Below are 7589 nucleotides of genomic sequence, written 5' to 3' on the forward strand. Positions count from 1 at the left end.
CAAAACAACCCTGAGATTTCACCTCACACCAGTGAGAATGGCTAAGATCAAAAACTCAGGTGACAGCAGATGCTGGCGAGGATGTGGAGAAAGAGGAACACTCCTCCATTGTTGGTGGGATTGCAGACTGGTACAACCATTCTGGAAATCAGTCTGGAGGTTCCTCAGAAAATTGGACATTGAACTACCTGAGGACCCAGCTATACCTCTCTTGGGCATATACCCAAAAGATGCCCCAACATATAACAAAGACACGTGCTCCACTATGTTCATCGCAGCCTTATTTATAATAGCCAGAAGCTGGAAAGAACCCAGATGCCCTTCAACAGAGGAATGGATACAGAAAATGTGATACATCTACACAATGGAATATTACTCAGCTATGAAAAACAATGACTTCATGAAATTCATAGGCAAATGGTTGGAACTGGAAAATATCATCCTGAGTGAGGTAACCCAATCACAGAAGAACACACATGGTATGCACTCAGTGATAAGTGGATATTAGCCCAAATGCTCGAATTACCGTAGATGCCTAGAACAAATGAAACTCGAGACGGATGATCAAAATGTGAATGCTTCACTCCTTCTTTAAAAGGGGAACAAGAATACCCTTGGCAGGGAATAGGAAGGCAAAGTTTACAACAGAGGCAGAAGGAACAGCCATTCAGAGCCTGCCCCACATGTGGCCCATACATATACAGCCACCAAACTAGATAAGATGGATGAAGCAAAGAAGTGCAGGCTGACAGGAACTGGATGTAGATCTCTCCTGAGAGACACAACCAGAATCCAACAAATACATAGGCGAATGCCATCATTAAACCACCGAACTGAGAATGGGACCCCCGTTGAAGCAATCAGAGAAAGGACTGAAAGAGCTTGAAGGTGCTTGGGACCCCATATGAACAACAATGCCAATCAACCAGAGCTTCCAGTGACTAAGCCACTACCCAAAGACTATATATGGACTGACCCTGGGCTCCAACCTCATAGGTAGCAATGAATAGCCTAGTAAGAGCACCAGCGGAAGGGGAAGCCCTTGGTCCTGCCAAGACTGAACTCCCAGTGATTGGGATTGTTGGGGGAAGGGCGGTAATGGGGGGAGGATGGGGAGGGGAACCCCCATAGAGCAGGGGAGGGGGAGGGGTTAGGGGGATGTTGGCCTGGAAACTGGGAAAGGGAATAACAATCAAAATGTAAACAAGAAATACCCAAGTTAAAGTTAATAAAGATGAGAAAAAAAAATCAAAACAAAACAAAAAAAAGAAATCACAGTGCAGGGAGCTGGGTGGTGATGGCTCATGGCTGAATGATCTGATATTGGAAAGAATCCTATAGACGCTTGTGTCTGTCTTACTTCACCCATCTGCTTATCATTTGGGTGTAAATGATGGATTTTTATTTGTAGAGGTTGACTGCATTTCCTACCAATCCTTTTGGGGAAGACAACTCCAAATAAAACATTAGAATTAGTAGGAAAACTTGATTCTCGGGGATACTAGCAGAAAGATTTGGGATGAATTCCCTTTGTGGAGCTGGCTGAAGCTTGGGTAGATGTAAGAACTGGGTTAGGCTATTGGCTTTCATTCTGTCATAGTTGTAGCTAAATGTGTGTGTTATGCCCCCTGAAAGGTGCAAGTAGACGTTTGAAAGAGCATGATTATGTATTGCAACTTTTCTCAGTCCCCGAGACCAGCTAGCCTTTTGATCCTCTCCATATAGAACTGGATTCTACCTATTATAATATTATAACGCATCTCCCCCCGACCCCCGATTTCAAAGCCCATATCAGAGTCCTAACTGAGCTCTTTTTCAAATCTTACAGATTTCTAAAACTTTTCTTCAAGGTTAAGTTTATCATGGTGGATAGTAACAACTATCAGACAGTCTGCTTTTGAGTAGTCTCTCCTCGGGAAGAATATATGGAGATGCATATCTGAGTGGGTGACTTCAGAGGAATAGTCAGCTTATGCTGTAGCAGCTCATCTCAGGGTGTCTTAGCAATACAGCCCTTTTGGTTTTTGGATACTTCAGTCAATCTCCTTTGAGTGAGTACATACGAGGTGTAGCTAAAATACTGGGGATAGAGCAGGGAATAAGACATTAAAATTCCTGCACTCAAAGGAGAAGAGAAAGCAGGCAATAAGTAACGTAAATCAGAAAAATATAGTATGCTAAGAATCAAGGCAGGTTTACATAATTGTACACACTGCATGAAGGTGCCTCAATTTAAATGGAGGCTTGGCATTTAAAACGTCACAGTTGTGTGTACCTATCTCTATAGTATTTTGGGTGGGGGAAGGATATCTTTTTCTAATTTTCATAGAGGCTTTTAAAAATTCATAATTGGGGTTACTAGCAGATATTGAATGAACCTGTTAGGAATCTGTTGCATCTACAACAGGTACAAGATCATGGCGGTTGAAGAAAGTTGCATTAGAAGTGGCCCAAAAGTTGTTCTTAAAGTCTACATATACTTTGAAAGTTGCTGATGGGATTTGCTATGGGAGGTGACATTTGGGGGAAAAAAGGATAAAAAAGAATTTAAATCACTACCAAGGCTTTGGGAGAATTCACTTGGAGAATGGAGTAGTCCTTAAGTGCGGTAAGGGACATTTCAGGTGGGGCCTGCCTGCATGCCATGACTTGCACACGAAGGCCAGATACCCATTAGACATCCATGGAGATGTCAAACGGGCAGATGGGTGAATAGTCTGAAGTACAGAAATAAGTCCAGACTGATGACATGAATTTTTAATTATATTATTTTTGAGAGCTTTTGTGAGCCACCGCTTGCCCTTTAATGCTGGTAAATCTATAATCTTTTGCCTAACATTTATAACAAGGTCACCTCTATGATATACCTTTCAAGCTTGTAAACTGAATAAATCCATTTGTTTCAACTTGTAAATCTGCTTCAGGAAGAATTTTAGAATACTTCGTATGCTTCATCGTTGAAAACACACAGTTCTACAAAACTAAGAAATTAGGAGCATTGGTTCTCAATCTTCCTAATGCTGCGACTTTGAATACAGATTCTCAAGCTGTGATGAGACCTCCCCCCCATAAGATTATTGTTGTTGCTACTTCATAACTGTAATTTTGTTACGGTTATGACTCATAATGTAAATGTTTTTTGAAATACATTTGCCAAAGAGGTCTTGACCCACAGGTTGAGAACCAGGGCCTTAGAGCAACCCCTTCTACCTAAGGCACAGGGGACATCTCAGAGGAGGAGCTGGAGAGAACAGATAGAGGAAGAGAGCTCTAAGATGCCATCTTCTGATAGAACATGCACGCCATACTTATTAATCACACGAGCTCTGATCTTGTGAACAAGATCGTGCTAGACAAAATTCCAAGAGAGTAGAGCACCTCCAGACTCTACCTCCTACTGGAGAGCTATTCACAGTGGATGGTTGCTGGGGAAGAAAGAACCAATTCTATTGAAGATGTGGCCACTAGAAGGGTTGCCATGCTCCAGTGGATGGCCCCACTCACACACACACACATTATCAGTAGCAATTGGACTCAGTAAATTACATGGAAAAATTTTAAAAGGCATGAAATCATAAAGAGGATATTTTGGGTAAATGGGATGTTGATGTGGTTGTATTTTCTTTTATGTATTTATAGAGTTCTAAGAATAAAGACATTTTTTCCAAAGTTTAGATTCTGGAAGTATAACATGCAGGGAATTTTAATGTGATCATGGATGATGTGTTTGGAATAATTTTATATGGCAAGAACAGTACTTACTACGAGCAGTATATACTGTGATCAATTGCTATGTCAATCTAATACTAATGTTTTAGAGGGTTTTTTCCCCATTGGCAAAATGAAATTGCATAAAATAAGACTTGTTATGAGGAAAAGGAAGCCATTGTTTTCACCTTGCTGTCCACGAAGGACTCTAATGGGGATGGGGCAGTTTACAGGAGTCAGTCATGAATTCTCTGGGTACCAACAGATTGACTGGGAACAATAATACCAGACTGTCTCTGGTTTCACCATCCATGTTTGCTCACAGGGCAGGGGAACTGCGGTGCATCTCACAGGCTGGACGGCTGTGTGACGGTTATCCAGGAGTCCCTTCCAGTGTTCACAGGGCGGTTATAGCTCTGTGATACTTTCTGCTCTTTAGCTCTCTGCCGTCTACATTCAAGGGAGATCAAGAAACAAAGAACTGCTGCAGGCAATCTGAAGTGTTTCAAAACAGCGAACTTCATGGATACCATATTTTCTGCCCACTAACAAAACACATGAGCATTTCACAGCATCATCATCATCGTCATCATCATCATCAACAACAACATTATTGCTCTTTATTTTCATAAATCCAAGGGTTCATGTACTGACTGATCGATATTATTATTTTAAGTAGCAGTTTGCCTGTTTTGTAAAGTACGGTGTGGTGTGTTAGTAGTCTTTTGTCAGTTGACACTAAAAACAGTCTGCTTCTTGAAATGCAGTTTACATGTCATGCAATCCACCTGTTTAAAGCTGGTGAGGCATGGTGTTTTACAGGGCTCTGTTACTGCCACCATCTAATTTTAGAACATTTTTATTCTCTAAACAAAATCCAGGATCCGTTTACTGCCACTTTCCACCTTAAGGCCTCAAGGAGCCCTACTACATCAGTAAAGCTAATGTTCAACTATGTCCTATTCTGGATATCTTACACAGTCATATAATATGTGCTTTTTTTGTCAATACCTTCTTTCACTTAATGTAATATTTCACGGCTCATCCATATTGTCATATTATAAATACTTTATTATTCCCATTACATGAACAAACTGCACTTTATTGTGGTATCCATTGGTGGGTGGATAACCAAATGATTGATATATATATATATACACACACACACACACACACACACACACACACACACATATATATATATATATATATATATATATATATATATAAATTTATTGAAACATTTGACTTCTGCCTGTGCAACGGTGACTTTAACCTCCACTCCTCGCTCAGTGTGGATGAAGTAAAGTGTTTATCAATCTCAGGACTGTGTAAGTCAATGAGCCTGCTGAGGATCCTCATTTTCGAACAATCCCTCAGAACCTTCACCACAGGGTCTTTTTCTGGTAGTGATTCTCAGTGTCCTGGTAGGCCTGTGCACTGGTTCTTTCACTTTCAGATTCTTTTTCTTTGCCCGGCCGACCAAGTCGGCACAAACCTTCTCCAGAGACTTCGCATTGTCACTGGGAAGCTTGATTTAAATTCAGTGAACTTTGGGCTCCAAGGGGGTCGTTCCCAGTGTGTTTAAATGCTGTGCATGGCTGAGGTGCAGCTTCCGGACTGACAGGTTCCTGACTAAGCAGGATGGAGCAGCAGGGGGTCAGGGTGGAGCAGACTGAACGGAGTTCCGCCTCGCGCACCACCACATCTCAGAAAGTGGTTTATAACTTTTCATATAAATACTGATGCTGTTGATAGTTGTGTGTAAGTTTTGGTGTAGACATGTATTTTGGTTTACCTTGGGAATATACGTAGAAGCCAATATGCTAATTCTATTTTTAGAGGGCCAGGTGGTCTGTATAATCTGATTTTTATTTTTATCGTTTATTCTTTTCTTTTTAGTGGTTCCAGATTTAATGGAAGGTGCACGGTGCGCTGCTTCGCACCCTGAGGCCGAGTTGCTGCAGCGCCAGGTATGGAGAGACTGCTTTTCGAAATGGAACAGAAGAACTGAGCATACAAAAAGAAAAAGGCCCTCCTGCCTGCCTCGGAGACCGGGGGATCAGGTCACCTCTGACGCCCTGAGTCTGGGGGCCTCCCCACCTCCACTGCCCTTCTGAAGTCGATTCCTCCAGAAGGAGCCTAGCTAGGACAGCCCCAGATGGGGGCAAACAGGGAGCGGGATGCTCAGAGTCCCCTTCTCAAAGCCCCCCTCCCAGTCATTTTAAAAGATAAAAGTTTTAAAGTTGCCCCCTTAGACACAAAGTTTAGAGCAGAAAAAAAAAAAACAGGTTAGGCCCCAGAATTGTATGTTCCAAGAAGCCTCTCCTAGGGCTATAGAATGGATAATTACATTGGCCAGCTCAACAGCTTTCTCCCAGAAACTAGCTGACCATAAATCTTAGAGAACAATCGAGAAACAAGAAACAACTTCTCCTAGGAACTAGCGGACCATGAAGTTGAACAATCTGAGAAGTAAGAGACAGCTTCTCCTAGGAAACAATTTTGGGGGACAGAGAGTTCTTCCTTGTGATTTTTCACTGTTATTCTACACACTTTCCAATGACGCCATCCCTGCCCCCTCGGGTTGTGGTTTCTCCCTTTAAATGCCTCTTCTCCCAGCCTCTCAGGGTCGAACTCCACTGCCCCTGCGTGGGATACAAGTCTCAACCCCAGTGCACTGGTTGCTATCGATAAACCTCATGTGATTACAACAAGGGCAGTCTTGTGTGAGTTCTTGGGGGGTTGCGTCATCCCGAGACTTGAGTGAGGGTCTCCCCACTCCGGGGGTCTTTCAATTTTAGGAACAATAAATACTGCGTGACAGTAGCAGGAAGGGCGTCCATGGGCTGTATGTGTGGCAGCCCAAGCAGGCTGGCCAGGTGCCTGCCCTCTTTCTGTGCGTAGGATGATATGGATGCCTGAATCGGTGAACACCCGCCCACTCATCTCCCTGGTTCGTAGAGCAAACGATGCATCCTCAAATGGTTTCTGCATCTGACCTCTGCTGAGGGCACCCAGGTCTCCCCTAGCTTTGGCAGAGCTGCAATCACTGAACTGTGAGGCCAGAGATTCAAAGTCCTCCTCTCCTGACTTAATCTTCTGGCTGTAGCCATTGATCAGCTCCAAGGCCTCCTCTTTGCTCCTGGTGATCTTTTCCTGTCGCCAGGATGAGGGCCTCCGAGATTGGCTTCACCAGGTGTGAGCAGCGCACCCTGGCAGGCTCACCCTGGCCATTCTTGCTGTCGCCTCCAACAGTGCTGCCCCCGCTGGGCCGCTCCCACTGGCTGGCGTTGGTGATGTGATTCAAGTAGTAGACACGGCCTGAGCTGCCACACCCGGGCGGCAGCTTCTCTTCATCCGCCATCTTCCCTCCTGCTGCAGCACCTCTTAACACTTATTCTTAAACTTGTTTGTGTGTGAGGTGTGTGGTGTGGTGTGTGTGTGTGTGTGTGTGTGTGTGTGTGTGTGTATGATGTGGCTGCATATGTGTAGATAAGCATGCATGTGTGTGGGGTGCATGAGAAAAATTCACATTGGTGTCTTCTTCCACTGCCCCCTACATTATAGATTGAAGCAAGGTGTCTTGTCCTATCTGGACCTCACCAACTCTGGCTAATTTAACCAGTCACCTTGATCAGGGGATGTCCATCTCTGTCTCTTGAGAGTTGGAATTAGGTGGCTGCCACAACTGCCTGACTTTTACATGGCTTCCGAAGGTCCAATCTCTGGCCCTCATATTTGAAAGGCAAACACTTTATCCTTGGAGCCACGCGCCCAGCTCCTCATTTGATTAAAAAAAAATTGCTCCCACTGCTTCCAGGATCTCTTAGATACAGTAATTTTTATCAATTTACACACCGCCAGTATTATTCCTGTTT

General features: G+C 43.6%; 1 pseudogene; it reads right to left on the bottom strand.

The window, feature by feature from the left end:
• Positions 1–5044: 5044 nt before the first annotated feature.
• Pin1-ps1 (peptidylprolyl cis/trans isomerase, NIMA-interacting 1, pseudogene 1) lies at positions 5045–7075 on the bottom strand (annotated as a pseudogene).
• Positions 7076–7589: the final 514 nt, after the last annotated feature.

This window comes from Rattus norvegicus, chromosome 16 (assembly GCF_036323735.1).
Source record: "Rattus norvegicus strain BN/NHsdMcwi chromosome 16, GRCr8, whole genome shotgun sequence".
In the NCBI taxonomy this organism is placed as follows: Eukaryota; Metazoa; Chordata; class Mammalia; order Rodentia; family Muridae; genus Rattus; species Rattus norvegicus.